This window comes from Zalophus californianus, chromosome X (genome assembly GCF_009762305.2).
Source record: "Zalophus californianus isolate mZalCal1 chromosome X, mZalCal1.pri.v2, whole genome shotgun sequence".
Lineage (NCBI taxonomy): Eukaryota > Metazoa > Chordata > Mammalia > Carnivora > Otariidae > Zalophus > Zalophus californianus.
The window spans coordinates 59,407,269-59,422,982 of record NC_045612.1 but is presented as its reverse complement, the minus strand read 5'-3'; the positions used below and the strand labels follow the sequence as shown (position 1 = coordinate 59,422,982).

The 15,714-nt window shown below is 36.6% G+C and overlaps 1 pseudogene; it reads right to left on the bottom strand.

Moving 5' to 3' along the window:
* Positions 1 to 5,672: 5,672 nt before the first annotated feature.
* The window catches only part of LOC113930436, a 30,300-nt pseudogene continuing 20,258 nt past the window's right edge, over positions 5,673 to 15,714 (bottom strand).

Here is a 15,714-nt window from a genome sequence, read left to right as displayed (position 1 = left end):
AAAATGAGTTTGGGATTACTCCTTCCTCTTTGATTTTTTGAAAGAGTTTGAGAAGGATTGGTGTTAATTCTTTAAATTTTCAGCAAAGTTCACCAGTGAGGCTTTTGGGTCCTGGGCTTTACTTTGTTGTGAGATTTATTATTACTGATTCAATCTTTTACTAGTAATTGGTCTATTCAGACTTTCTATTTCCTCCTCATTCAATATTGGTAAGTCCTAGGTTTTCCAACCAAGTGAGATAAAACTTGTAAGTTTATCCGAGAATTTTTTTGATTTCTTCTAGTTTGTTCACATTTTTGGCATATAGTTGTTCATAGTAGCTTCTTATTATCCTTTGAATTTTTGTATTATCAGTTGTAATGTCTCCTTTTTCATTTTGTTAATTTGGGTCCTTTCTTTTTTTTTCCCTTGGTTAATCTAACTAAAGATTTGTGAACTTTATCTTTTGAAAGAACCGACTCTTAGTTTGCTTTTATTTTCCATCATTTTTCTGTTATCTATTTCTTTTATTTCTGCTGTAATCTTTATTATTTCCTTTCTTCTAACTTTGGGGTCAGCTTGTTTTTCTTTTTCTAATTCCTTAAGTCATAGAGTTGGATTGTTTATTTAAGACCTTTCTTGTTTTTCAATGCAGGCATTTATTGCTATACACTTCCCTCCTAGAACTGCTTTTGCTGTACCCTATAAGTTCTGTTATGCTGTGTTTCCACTTTCAATTTTCTCAGGAAACTTTTTTATTTCCCCTTTAATTTATTCTTTGATCCATTGGCTGTTTAGGATAATGTCGTTTAATTTTATGTGTGTGAATATTCCAGTTTTCTTCTTGTAACTGATTTCTAGTTTAATGTCATTGAGGTCAAGAGGATACCAGGTATGATTTCAGTTTTCTTGAATTTGCTAAGATTGTTTTGTGGCCTAACATATGATCTATCCTAAAAACAAAACAAACAAACAAACAAACAAAAAACACAAAAAAATGAAAAACAAAACAAAACAAAAAAACATTTCATGTGCACCTGAGAAGAATGTGTATTCTGCAGTTGTTGGATAGAATGTTCCATATTCTGTTAGACCCATTTGGTCTATAGTGTTGTACAAATCCACTGTTTCCTTGTTGATTCTCTGTTGGAATCATCTGTCCATTGTTGTGAGTGGAGTATTAAAGTTCCCAATTATTATTATATTACTATTTATTTCTCCAGTTCTGTTATTTTTTGCTTTATATATTTAGGTGCTCCAATGTTGGGTGCATAAATACTTACAACTGTTATATCTTCTTGATGGATTGACCACTTTATCATTACATAATGAACTTCTTTGACTCTTTTTACCATTTTTTAAAAATGAATTTTGTCTGATATAAATATACCTCTGCTTTTTGTTTTTTGGTTTTGTTTATCATTTGTTTAAAATGTCTTCTTCCATCCCTTCACTCTCAGCCTATGTGTGTTAAAAAAGGTGAAAGTGAGTCTTTTGTAGGAAGCATATTGTTGGATTTTTTATATCCATTATCCATTCTCTGTCTTTTAATTGCAAAATTTAATCAGTTCATGCTTAAATAATTATTGACAGTTAAGGACTTACTATTGTCATTTTCTTAATTGTTTTCTGGTTGTTTTGTAAGATTGGTTTTTCCTTGTTTCTTATCATGCTGTCTTTGTGTTATGTCTTTTGGTATCAGTATGTATGCTTTGGCTTCTTTATTGTGTTCTTTTATGTAATACCACAGGATTTTCTCTGGTGGTTACCATGAAGCTTACATAAAATATCTTAAACTTATAACACCCTATTTTAAACTTACAACAACTTAACTTCTATAGGATTCATAAACTTTACACTTTCACTTTTCTTCACCCTCACATTTGAGGTTGTTTCTGTTATAATTTACAGTTTTTTTAATATTGTGTAAGTAATAACAGATTAATGTTGTTATGATTATTTGTACCATGTTCTTTTTTGAAAAATTAGACTAGAGTTATAAGTGAGTTATGCACCACTATTACCATGTTGCAGAACTTAATTATGACTATATACGTACCATCACCAGTGAGATATATGCTACATTTTTTTCTGTTTTTATGATATTAATTAACATTCTTTTACTTCCACTTAGAGAATTCCCTTTAACATTTCTTGTAAGGCAGGTCTAGTGGTAATAAATTTCTTCAGCTTTTGTTTGTGTAAGAAAGTCTTTATCCCTCCTTCATTTCTGAAGGACAAATTCATTGGATATAGAATTCTTGGTTGACAGGTAGTGTTTTGTTCAATTCGAATATATCATCCCATTCTTTTCTGACCTAAAAAGTTTCTGTTAAAAATCCACTGATAGGGGCACCTGGGTGGCTCAGTCGGTTAAGTGTCTGCCTTCGGCTCAGGTCATGATCCCAGGGTCCTGGGATCGAGCCCCGCATCAGGATCCCTGCTCCGCGGGAAGCCTGCTTCTCCCTCTCCCACCCCCCTGCTTATGTTCCCTCTCTCGCTGTGTCTCTCTCTGTCAAATAAATAAATAAAATCTTTAAAAAAAATCCACTGATAGTCTTATGGGAGTTCCCTTGAATGTAATTTCTCTCTTTCCTCTTGATGCTCTTAAAATTATTTATTTTCCTTTGATTTTTGACAATTTAATTATAGTATCTTGGTGTAGCCCTATTTCGGTTGAACCTATTTGGGATCCTTTGGGCCTCATGGATCTGGATGTCCATTTCTATTCCAGGCTTTGGAATTTTTCAGCCATTATTGCTTCAAGTATACTTTCTATTACCTTTTTCTTTCTCTTTTCTTTCTGGAATTTTCATAATGCAAATATTGTTTCTTTTCATTGTGTCCCATAATTCCCACAGCCTTTCTCAACCCTTTTTCATTCCTTTTTCTATTTGTTCTTCTGGGCAATTTCCAATGTCTTATCCTCCAGGTTGTTGATTTTTTATTCTGTATGATCAGGTCTATTTTGAAACTCTGTTGAATTCTTCAGTTCAGTTATTTTTTAACTCTAGGATTTCTGTTTGGTGCTTATTGATGGTTGCCATTTCCTTTTCAAATTTCTTGTTTTGTTTATGTATTGTTTTCCTAATTTTGTTTAGTTGTCTGGTTGTTTTCTTGCAGTTCATTAAACTACATTGAGAGCATTATTCTGAATTATTTGTCTGATAGTTAACAGGTCTCCATTTCTTTAGGGCTAATTATTGGAACTTTATTAGTTTCCTTTGGTGGTGCTGTATTTACTTGGATTTCCATGATCCTTGATTCCTTACATTGGTGTCTGCTCATTTGAGTAATCATGTTCATCTTCCAACTTTACTATTTTACTTTGGCAGAGACAGTTTTTCACCAGGTAGCACAGTTTGGGATTTTGATTGTATCTGCTGAGAATGTCCTGGGGCAGTTGTGGCTTGCAATTATGACCTATTTTTGGTGAGGCAACACCTTGAGCTCTGAGGACAGAGATGGCAGAATATGCTGCTGGCTGAGAAGAGTTAGATAGGACTGCTGCCTTGGTTCTGTACCTAAGTAAGGTTCTAGTATGGGCTCCATGGTTGCCTGGATTTTCTGGTCAGTCCTATTAGATGGTTAGAACTGACTACTATATTAATATAGTAAGTGGGGCTACGAATTAACTTCCTTGGCCTGGTAGGGCAGCAGGATGGGACCCAAGGCCTGTATAGCTCATTGTTTAAGGATCTTAATCAGGCCAGAGTGTGCACCAACTTCCTTGGTCAGGTAAGGCCACTGGTTTTGTTCTGCAGGTGAGGGAAGCCACAGGCTGTGCTCTCCATTTTAGTGCCACTGTATGTAGGGATATTAAGTAGTTATACAGCTTTTTATGTGCTATGGTAAAGATCCCTAGTCAAAGAAGCTATAGGCTGTATTCAGTGATGAGTAGGGATACAAGGTAGATTCTCTGCCCAGGTGTAGTGAGAGAAACATCTCTAAAACTGGTAAATAATTTTGTTGTCTTAATTCAAGTTGACTCAAACCCCAAGTTCCTTGATCAACTAAGCAACTGACTTTGCTCTGCACACTATTGGCTATAGCCACCCACCTCTTAGCTCAAATGTTGTGGTCCACAAATCTTCCTGGAGTTGTGTCCAGCCCTTCTGGGAAGATGGGGCCAGAAGACACCTTCCACAGTGGCTGTGGCTGTGATTCAACTTCATATTTTGGAGGAAGGGGAAGGGGTCACTCCAGACTATGCTCAGTATTGCTGGATATTGCTAATACCCAAACTGAGCAAATAACAAATACTAACAATTTTTGAAGGGAATGTAGGGCAATGGGAACACTCATTTCTTTAATTTCCTGGTTGACCCATTCATTCTTTAGCAGGATGCTCTTTAACCTCCAAGTGTTTGAGTTCCTTCCAAATTTCCTCTTGTGAATGAGTTCCAGTTTCAAAGCATTATGTTCTGAAAATATGCAAGGAATAATCTTAATCTTTTGGTATCAGTTGATACCTGATTTGTGACCCAGTATGTGGTCTATTCTGGAAAATAATGAGTATTCTGTTGTTTTAGGATGCAACATTCTGTGTATATATTTGTTAAGTCCATCTGGTCCATTGTGTCATTGAAAGCCCTTGTTTCTTTGTTGATCTTCTTAGATGATCTGTCCATTGCTGTGAGGAGGGTGTTGAAGTCCCCTACCATTAATGTATTATTATCAGTGTGTTTCTTTACTTTGGTTATTAATTGGTTTATAAATTGGATGCTCCCATGTTGGGTGCATAAATATTTATAACTGTTATATCTTCTTGTTGGATAGACCATTTAAGTATGGTATATTGTCCCTCTACATCTCTTACTACAATCTTTGGCTTAAAATCTTATTTGTCTGATATGAGGATTGCTACCCCAGCTTTCTTTTGAAGTCCATTAGTGTGATAAATTGTTCTCCACCCCTTCACTTTCTTTTTTTTTTTTTTTTACAAAACCAGAATTTTTATATTAAGAAAACAAAGTTAAAATGCACAAGATACGTCATTTGCACACAGCTAGTGCAGTTGGCATCCTGGAGAAAGTGGGGCCTGAGGTGTGGTTTTCCATGGGAACAAATAAATAAAATTCTATTGGCCCAGAACGGGGTGGAAGTCAGCTTCGGAGCAGTAGGTCTGTAGCTGTTCCCCCAACAATCCTGTGGCTACTGTCACAACCCATTGCTTGAGACAGTCCTCAGCACCCTATATCCCAACAGCAGGTTATGAGACAAGATGTGGAAAAAACCTGCCTTACCCCTGAGAGACTACCTACCACAGAATGTAGTGGTTTGTGGGTTGGGCCCACCAGTCTGGTCTCATGCTTAAATCTCTACATTCTGGCATGGGTGAAATTATTATTACATACCCTTCTTTGAAAGGAAAATAAATTCCCTTTCCAGGCCACTTTCAAAACCTGGAGATCTGGGGGTGGAGACTCAGATAAAGCACACAGGGAGGGATTTTCTCCAGAACCCTCTTGAGCATATGGATAAAACACTGTTGGAGATCACTGGCCTCACCCCTTCCCCCCTACCCTGTGCCAAGAGGGAAGAGGGGGTGATGATGTGGACCCCAGCGTGAGATGCATGGCAGAGCCAGCTGCTGCCCTACCCACCTTGTCCCCACTTTCTCCACTCTGCCGATTGATGCCTGCTCCTCAAAACTTCCTGATGACAGAAGAATTGCCCCCACCCATGGTAGCTCAATTCTGGGCCTCTGGGAGTAGGGCAGGGCTATGTATCTCTTCTTCTTCTTCTTCTTCTTCTTCTTTCTTCTTCTTCTTCTTCTTCTTCTTCTTCTTCTTCTTCTTCTTCTTCTTCTTCTTCTTCTTCTTCTTCTTCTTCTTCTTCTTCTTCTTCTTCTTCTTCTTCTTCTTCTTCTTCTTCTTCTTCTTCTTCTTCTTCTTCTTCTTCTTCTTCTTCTTCTTCTTCTTCGTCTTCTTCTTCTTCTTCTTCTTCTTCTTCTTCTTCTTCTTCTTCTTCTTCTTCTTCTTCTTCTTCTTCTTCTTCTTCTTCTTCTTCTTCTTCTTCTTCTTCTTCTTCTTCTTCTTCTTCTCCTTCTTCTTCTTCTTCTTCTTCTTCTTTTCCTCTTCTTCTTTTTCTTCTTCTTCTTCTTCTTCTTCTTTCTTCTTCTTGAAAGTAGGCTGGCTTTCCCTGTGAGCTGGGGGCCTACTGGGCCTTCAGAAGACAGGAGGTCACCATATGGCTGATGCTCTGGCAGAAGTGGCACTTCTTGGGCTGGGATGGCAGCTTGCATTCCTTGGCATGGTGGTCTAGACCTCCACAGTTGTAGCACCTGTCTCCCTTTGATCTGTGCTTCTGCGTGTTCTTCCTTTTGGGCCACCTCTCATTCCCAATACAAAACACCCCATCAGGGCCGGTGACCCTGATAAACTCTAGGTCCTTAGCGGACTTCTTAAAGCTGAACTCCACTGCCTCACCCTCCTTCAAGCTCCAGAAGCCCTCCATGTACAGCTTGCTCTGGTGCAAAAAGACATTCATGGGGGGTCAAGCATGACCCTGGCATGGGCGGTCATGGATAGGAAGCCAAACCCCATGCACACGTTGAACCACTTACAGACACCAAGCAGCAGCTGCAGCTCCTCTGCTGCTAGGGCGGCATCTGTCGGCACCTCCTAGGCATCTTGGTGCAGCCACCTGCAAACTGCTGGTTTGACACAGAGTCTATGGTAGTCTGCTAAGCACCTGGCCAGGGCCCCTGGTCTGGTGGCTGCTAGCTCCAGAGAAGTCCGGAGGCTCCACCCCCTCGCTTTCAGTCTGGAGGTGTCTTTAGGTCTAAAATGAGTCTCTTGTAAGGATGCCTGGGTGGCTCAGCCAGTTAATTGGCTCCCTTGGGCTTGTGTCATGATCCCAGGGTCCTGGAATCAAGCCCCACATCAGGCTCCCTGCTCAACAGGAAGCCTGCTTCTCCCTCTCTCTCTGCCTGCTGCTCCCTCTACTTGTGCTTGCTCTTTCTCTGTCAAATAAATAAAATTTTTAAAAAATAAAATAAAATGAGTCTCTTATAGGCAGCATATGGATGATTCTTGCTTTTTTTTTTTATCAAATTTGATACCGTGTCTTTTGATTGAAGCATTTAGCTCATTTACATTCAGAGTAACTATTGAAAGATATGAATTTAGTGCCATTGTATTGCCTGTAAAGTCCCTGTTTCTGTAGATTGTCTCTGTTAATTTCTGATCTATATTTCTCCTGGGTCTCTCTTCGCTTACAGAATCCCCTTTAATATTTTTTGCAGGGCTGGCTTGGTGGTCACATATTCTTTCAGTTTCGGCCTGTCCTGGAAGCTCTGCATCTCTCCTTCCATTCTGAATGACAGCCTTGCTGGATAAAGTATTCTGGGCTGCATATTCTTCTCATTTAGTATCCTGAATATATCATGCCAGCCCTTTCTAGACTGCCAGGTTTCTTTGGACAGGTCTGATGTTATTCTGATGTTCTCCCTTTGTACATAAGGAACCTTCTTTCCCTAGTTGCTCTTATGATAGCTTCTTTTTCTCTAAGATTTGCAAGCTTCATTATTATATGTTGGGATGTTGATCTACTTTACTGATTTGGGGAGGTGTCCTCTCTGCTTCTTGGACATGAATGCTTGTTCTTTTCCCAGATTAGGGAAGTTCTCAGCCATGATTTTCTCAAATATACTGGCCCTTTCTCTCTCTCCACTCCCTCAGGCACCTTAATAATTCTGACATTTTTTCTTTTCAGGACATCATTAAATTCTGGAAGTCTTTCTTCATGGGCTCTGAGTGTCTTTTCTCTTTTCCTCAGCTTCCTTCCTTTCCATCAGCCTGTCCTCTAGATCACTTATTCTCTCTTCTGCCTCACTGACCCTAGCTGTTAGAGCATTCAATTTAGACTGCATTTCATTCATAACATTTTAAAGTTTGACCTGATTAGATCTCATTTATACCCTTAGAGATTATGTACTGTCATTTATGCTTTTTTCAAGCCTAACTATAAATTTATAATTGCTATCCTGAAATTCCATCTCTGACATCTTACTTATATCCATATCCATTAGCTCTGTGGCAGAGAACATTGCCTCTGGTTCTTTCTTTTGTTGTGAATTCCTCCTTCTAGTCATTTTGCCCAGAGAAGTATGGATGAGCAAGTAAGCAGAGTCCAAAATATCAACCACGACCCAAACAAAATACACCCTAGACAAATCTGAAGAGGTCAGAAACCACAACAGAAAAGCAAACAAAACCAAAATGAAACAAAAAAGGGCAGGGGGAGAGACTATAATCTCTCAGGGTGGACAAAGCAGGGTGATCCTCTTGTTCCTGATTGAATTTTGGTCTGTGTGTTAAAAGACACTACATTCCAAATTTACAAAGAAAGCAAAACTTTATATATATATTATATATTATTTATGTATATAATATAATGTATTTTATATATATTAATTGAATAGAGTGTAAAAAGGACTAAAATGAAGCATATGTCTATAAAATGTAGATGTAAAAAATAAAAGTTAAAAACCAACTTAAAAACATAAGTTGGTACCATAAGACTCTAGTTGAAATGGGAAAAAGGTAAAAAAAAAGAAATGGAAAATTTTAGACTGAACGATAAATGAATCGTGAGAAAACACCTGGAGCTGAATATACTATTTTCCCTGGCAGTGTAGTTTTACAGTCTTGTGGGATCCATACAATTGTTGTTCACCTGTTCTTCCAGTTTGTCTTCTGAAGGAGGGGCCTGCTGTGCTGCTTCTCAGGTGTCTTTGCCTGGGTGTAGTTGCCCCACTCCTTGTCAAGGGGTGAGCTCAGTGGAAGCTGGCCCTCTGTGTGGCTTTTGTTCCCTGGAGGCTTTCTATGCTTCTTTAGAGGATCAGAGTAAATATGGCCGAAACTGGATCTGTGGCCCATTGCTCAGAAATCATGGTCCCCCCTCTTCAATAAACCCTCTGGGACAAACAGTTTTCACTTTTGTGTGTCTCAAACTCCGCAGACTCTTGCAGTGCTTGCCCATTGCAATCCTCTTAGGGGGAGTCTGAGGGACCCGTGTCACTGCCCTTTGTGTGCCCAGGAACTGAGAGTGGTTGTGGGCTCGTGAATGTACCCACTCTTCTGCTCTGGGGGGAGTAATGGGTGTTGCCCTACTCTCCTTTCTGGGACCGCCACCGCCCTGAGAGTTGTTGCCTGGTCGTGGGTGCAGCCATTTCACCCCTCCCAGGGGATGGTAAATGGCCAGGCCTGCTTATTCCAGTTCTTTTCAGGGTGCTCAGGCAAAGAGTAGTCACCCAACTGCCCCAGCTCATGGTTTATGGTGACCCGAGCTAAGAGTCCCCTCTTGGGCTTGCTGACTGTGACCAGTTTCCCTGCTCCCTTGCTTGGGCACTCTACTGGTTCAGGCACCCAATTAGTTCTGTGTCTCCTCAGATCCTGAGACCACAATGACCAAACTAGAATTCTGCTCTTTTCATCCCCTGAGCCCCTTTCAGAAATGGATGTCTCTCACTGGAGCAGATTTCTAAGGGTTCTGATTTTGCTCTCCAGTGTTATATCACTTTCCAGTAGCCAGCTTATGGAGGCTCCCTCTCCCCCTCCATTTATCTTCTGATATCTCCCCACAGATTCATGACTCCACACTTCCTACCTTGCAAAAAGCAGTCACACTTCTACTTGTAGACTTCCTGATATATTTTCTTACATCTCAGGTTGAATTTGTGGTGTTCAGAATGGTTTGATAGATACCAGTGAAATTCAAGGGACCAGATGAAATAAGGTCCCCTACTCTTCTACCATCTTGCCTCCTCCCCTGCCCATTGTTTAAAATCTACCTCACTTTTTCATTTTATTAAATATTGTGTTATATATGTGATATGGAATGTATCACTTTTTATGGAAGTTGTAATAAGAAGTACATCACACTGAAAAGATGCATCAAATAAAACATTTAATAAGTTATAGGAGATTAGCATATCTCCAAATTTAGCAGTTAGTTATCCCAGTGGGTTGGCTTTTAATGTACCTTATATTTACATATATGGAATTTGATAGCAAAATGAAAGTTGTTTCACATAATTAATGCAATAAAAGTTTATGTATGTGCATGAAACTCTTAGATACATACCAATAAACTAGAGATAATAAGAAATAATTTCTAATTTTTCTCAGAAAAAATATTTCCTAAAAAATAGAGTATTTCTTAACATCATTCTTATTTACTTTTCCTAATATTGTTCCTACTTTTTGAAGGAATAATAACTATAATTTTGTAGCAATTAGACTTTACCTTTATAAACATTCAAATAATGCATAAACGAATAATGTACTTTTTAAAATTATAATATACCACTCAGAAGCAACCATTGTTAACATTTGATAGACATCACTCCAGACATCTCAATTGGTGCATATACTGATAATAGAATGGATGAATGGATGGATGAACACTGTATCAGTCATCTATTGTTGTTTAAAAAAAAATCACAAAATATCAGTGGTACTAAAAAATAAACACTTACTTCTCATTCATATTTCTGTGGGTCAGTTGAGGAAGGTTTTTCTACAGCCTGCAGGTCTGTCAGTTACTCCTTAGGTTTCACCTTGCTGCTCAGATTGGAGGAGCAGTGGTTACAGTGTATGTTTTCTTCACGGTAATGGCAGAAGTACAAAAGAGCCAATAAAACCTGGGCAGACACATCTCAAGTCTGCTTGTATCTTGACTGTTAAAATCCAGTTGGCCAAAGCAAGCCATGTGGTTAAATCCAAGGTCAAAGATCAGACAAATACACTTACCTTGAGGCAAAGGTGTGGATATAGAATTCTATTTATAGGAGAGTGAATAATTGGGACAAATAAGTCAATCTATCACAAATGGATAAATGGAAAGAAGGAAAGACAGTCTGATCATCTGGTAGAATTATATAAAAATATAAGCTAACTATTTAATTCTTGAATATAACAGAAAAAAATGCATTACAGGAATTGTTTAATGTCAAGTAAATGTTTTTCCATCATAGGATATATTTGTTTGTTGTTGTTGTTGTTGTTATGTTCAGTTAGCCAACATATAGTACGTCATTTGTTTTTGATGTAGTGTTCAATGATTCATTAGTTGTGTATGACACCCAGTGCTCATCACAACACATGCCTGGTGATAGGTATCATGGATATATTTGTTTTTTAAAAAAATATTTTAAAATTTCTTTTTTTAACTTTTAAAAAAAAATTGAAGTATAATTGACATAACATTATATTATTTTCAGGTGTATAATGCAGTAATTCAATATTTGTATTATTACAAAATGATCACCACAATAAGTCCAGTTAACATCCATCCACCATGCATAGCTATAACTTTTTCTCATGATGATAAGTTTCAAGATCCACTCTTCCAGATATTTTAATACATGCAAGACAATAGTATTAACTATAGCCACTATCCTGTACTTACTACCCCATGACTTACTTATTTTATAATTGGAAATTTGTACCTTTTTCATCTCTATTCATTTCTATCCTTCATCTCTGACATTTTACTTTTTCTTTATATTTCATGTACTTATGTAACTTTTAGAACAGAAATTCAGTTAGAACTGTTTTAATGTCCTTGCCTGTTTCTTTTTTTAAAAGTTTTTATTTAAACTGCAGTTAGTTAACATATAGTGTAATATTAGTTTCAGATGTATAATATAGTGATACAGCACTTCCATATAACACCCAGTGCTCATCACAGCTAGAGCAGTCCTTAGTCCCCACCACCTATTTAAACCATCCCCCTCACCCACCTCCCCTCTGGTAACCACCAGCTTGTTCTCTATAGATAAAAGTCTTTCTTTGTTTGTTTCTCTCTCTCTTTCTTTTTTTCTTTGTGCATTTGTTGTTTCTTAAATTCCACATATGAGTGAAATCGTATGGTATTTGTCTTTCTCTGACAGGTGTATTTTGCTTACCATAGTACTCTCTAATACCATACTGTTTTGATAACTACAGCTTTGTAATGTATCTTGAAATCTGGGATAGTGATACCTCCAGTTTTGTTCCTCTTTTTCAAAATGGCTTTGACTATTTGGAGTCTTGTGTTGTTCCATACAAATTTTAGTATTATTTGTTCTGGTTCTGTGACTGATTTTGATAGAAATTGCATTAAAGTCTTACATTTTGGGGGGCAGTATGAACATTTTAACAGTATTGGTTCTCCCAATCCATGAGCATGGATTATCTTTCCATTTGTTTGTGTCATCTTCAATTTCTATCATCAGTCTTTTATAGTTTTTGGAGTATAAGTCTTTCAAATATTTGGTTTGATTTATTCCTAGGTATTTTATTATTTTTGGTGTAATTGTAAATGGGATTGTTTTCTTAATTTATCTTTCTACTACTTCATTATTAGTGTATAGAAATGCAACAGATTTCTGTACATTAAATTTCTCTCCTGAAATTTATTGAATTCACTTATCAGTTTTAATAATTTTTGGTGGAGTTTTTAGGGTTTTCTCTATATAGTATCTATCATTTGCAAATAGTGACAGTTTTAGTTCTTCCTTACCAATTCAGATGACTTTTATTTCTTTTTCTTGTTTGATTGCTTGGGGCAGGAGCATAGAGGAGGAAGACTGCTATTATATTTATTGTTTTTATTATATAAACAATTTATATAATAGTGTATAATATATAATGCTAATTTATTCATTATATAATTTACATTATAACTCTTATTTATTTATTATAGAAATTATTTATGCAATGATTATATAAATAATAAATAAATAAATGTTATTTATATAATACTGTTGAATTTATATTGAATACTGCTGTTATATTTGTGCTGTAATGTCTCTCTCCAAAACCCAGATACCAAGGCTACTCTGGGAAAGATACAGTCAATAGGACAAGATAGTAGCATGTCAAAAATCTTGCCTGCCAGAAGTAATTGTAATTTCCACCATTAGAGATTAGAAGACACATGATGAAGTTTATCTTTATTTGGATGTGACCAACTAACTCAGTGGGTTTATATTTAGGAAACATTATATTTAGGAAACATTATTATCATTTGGGAAATTTCCTAAAATGCAGATTTTGAGTTTCCATTCCTGGAGAGTCTACTTCAGATAGAAACAAGACCTCTGGCAAAAAATAAGGTGTATCAAATGCCAAAAATATTGTTAATACAAGTCTTTTTCAAAATTGTATAGGGAAAGTGAGCAAAAAGAAAATATATAATGACAATAAAGACTGAGTCAAAGCCTAGAGTGATAAAATCCAGTTGACAAATTAAATAACACTTATTACTTTTCAAATCTGCACTAATACCTTTGAAGCAAATTTAATTAAATCTTGGCTAATGTGTTTGTTTTGGGGAACTACCTATATATTTCTCTACAGATGATTAGTTTGTCATCTCCACATAATAAATTCTGTTTCTTCATATTTAATTAGGCTGTCCATGTTATTATTCTTAATATTTTGTTAATATAGTGGGAGAAATATTTACCAGTGTAAGACTCTTGCATTTTCCAATGTTCTTACATGCTTTTGCAAGTTAATTGTTAAATAAGACAATTTGAGAATGTCTACTGTGGTAACCAGTAGGTATGCAAATATGGATGAAAGCACACATAACCTGACAATCGTTTATTACTAAATTTATATGCCTATTTTAGGGACTTATAACTATCTCAGGGGTACTGGCTCTACACGTAGCCCAGGATATATTTTCCAACTCTGAAAAAAAAGTCATAAAACTATGTTTTAAAATATTTACATTTTATCTCACTAAGCCTTTATATTGTGCATTTTCATTACAAGGAATGTCATTTAAAAGCTTAAGTAGTATCATAGTGCTTTAGTCTTTCACTTAGCAGAAGGACAAGAAGTAACTTCCCTGTAATTTTCCTGATTAGTGCCACTTTACTGCTTGCATTTGTCAGATGGCTATTTCATTACTAACCAAGATGAAACTCTATATTGAACAGTATATCTGAAATTAATGATATACTGTATGTTGGCTAATTGAATTTAAATTAAAAAAGAAACTCTATAGAGTATTTCTGGTATTCAAGTGATATCTACTGTCTTCATAGGAATTGCCTCAGACTCATCCACTGGCTAGGCTTTACCTCTTAAATATATTGGAATGCCAAAGACTGATTAGAAACCCTTTCTTTTCCTGATATATTATGGCTGCTCCTTTGGGTAAATTACATTTATTTAAGATCTACAGTCAACTGTGAAAAAAAAACAGCCATTTTCAGAATATCATAGGTATATAATAAGAAATTCAATTATGGGGATGCTCAGTCAGTTAAGTGTTTGTCTTCGGCTCAGGTCATGATCCCAGGGTCCTGGGATGGAGTCCTGCATCAGGCTCTTTGCTCAGCGGGGAGCTTGCTTCTCCCTCTGACTGCTGTTCCCCCTGCTTGTGCTCAAACTCTCTTTCTCTGACAAATAAATAAATAGAATCTTAAAAAAAAAAAAAAGAAATTCAATTCTGGGTTTAAGGCTGGTAAACTCTGGCAGTCAGTCTGGTATTTGATTATTATAATCAGGTTTCACTAGTATTGATGGTGGTGAGATTTCTGTTTCTTTATTTTCTATAAATAAAATAATTTGCATATAGACATATATATAGTGATTAAAGAACATTTGATCAGAGTCTCAAATACATATATCCCTGTGTAATCATGATGGAAATAAAAGCTAAAGTGATGAGGGGATGCTTCATTAGGGAGGACTGATTCAAAGGCTTTTAGCAGAATACATCATATTCTATTGATAATTCATAGCAACAACTTAACAAAATTACCAGGTATTTATTAGGCACGTTTTTGTGTCTCAGGTACATGTAAGTAGAATAAAGCTGCATATACTGTATTTTGTTCAATTGTTGTTTTTTTTTTAAGATTTTATTTATTCATTTGAGACAGAGAGATACAGAGAGAGAGAGATAGCATGAGCAGGGGAGAGGCAGAGGGAGAGGGAGAAGCAGGCTCCCTGCCAAGCCAGGAGCCAGACTGGCTCGATCCCAGGACCCCAGGACCATGACCTGAGCCGAAGACAGACACTTAACCATCTGAGCCACCCAGGCACCCTTGTATTTTGTTCAATTTTAATTGATTGTTTAAGTAAAGGCTGCAACTGGATGCTAAGCTTATTTAGAAGGTACATTCATTCTAAGAAGCATTGGCTATATGTGGTCAAGGCAATTTTTACATATTGATTATAATGTACCTATTATAACAGGAAATGCATTTAATAAGTAGTTACAGGATTTCTTTTTAAATGTTGCTAACAACAGTCAACTTGGGTTAAGGATTAATTATACAGGTTCTGAGCTATACAAATTATTGTTTTCTCCTTTCTTCTCCTGTTTTTGCTCCTTTTTTGTCCCCTGAACCCTGGGCAGGTAAGAATTTATACATTCCATTTTACTACTTATTAGTTCCCATGGGAAAATATTTAATAGGAGAAGTGAAATAGGGTTTAAGACAATCTGTGGATTGATTTCAATTATTCATGCTACCTTTAGACACCAGTATCATGACTAAATAGGTGTTGACCATAATATCAGAGTATAACCTAAGCGTACCAGTCACATCAAAGAACTCATCAATAAATAAAATACCAAGGAATAAACTTATCCAGAGGTGAAATACCTGTGCTGCAAAAATTATAAAGCATTGATGAAGTAACTTGAAGATGACATAAAGAAATGGAAAGATATTTCATGCTCATGGGTTGGAAGAACAAATATTAAAACCAATCTACA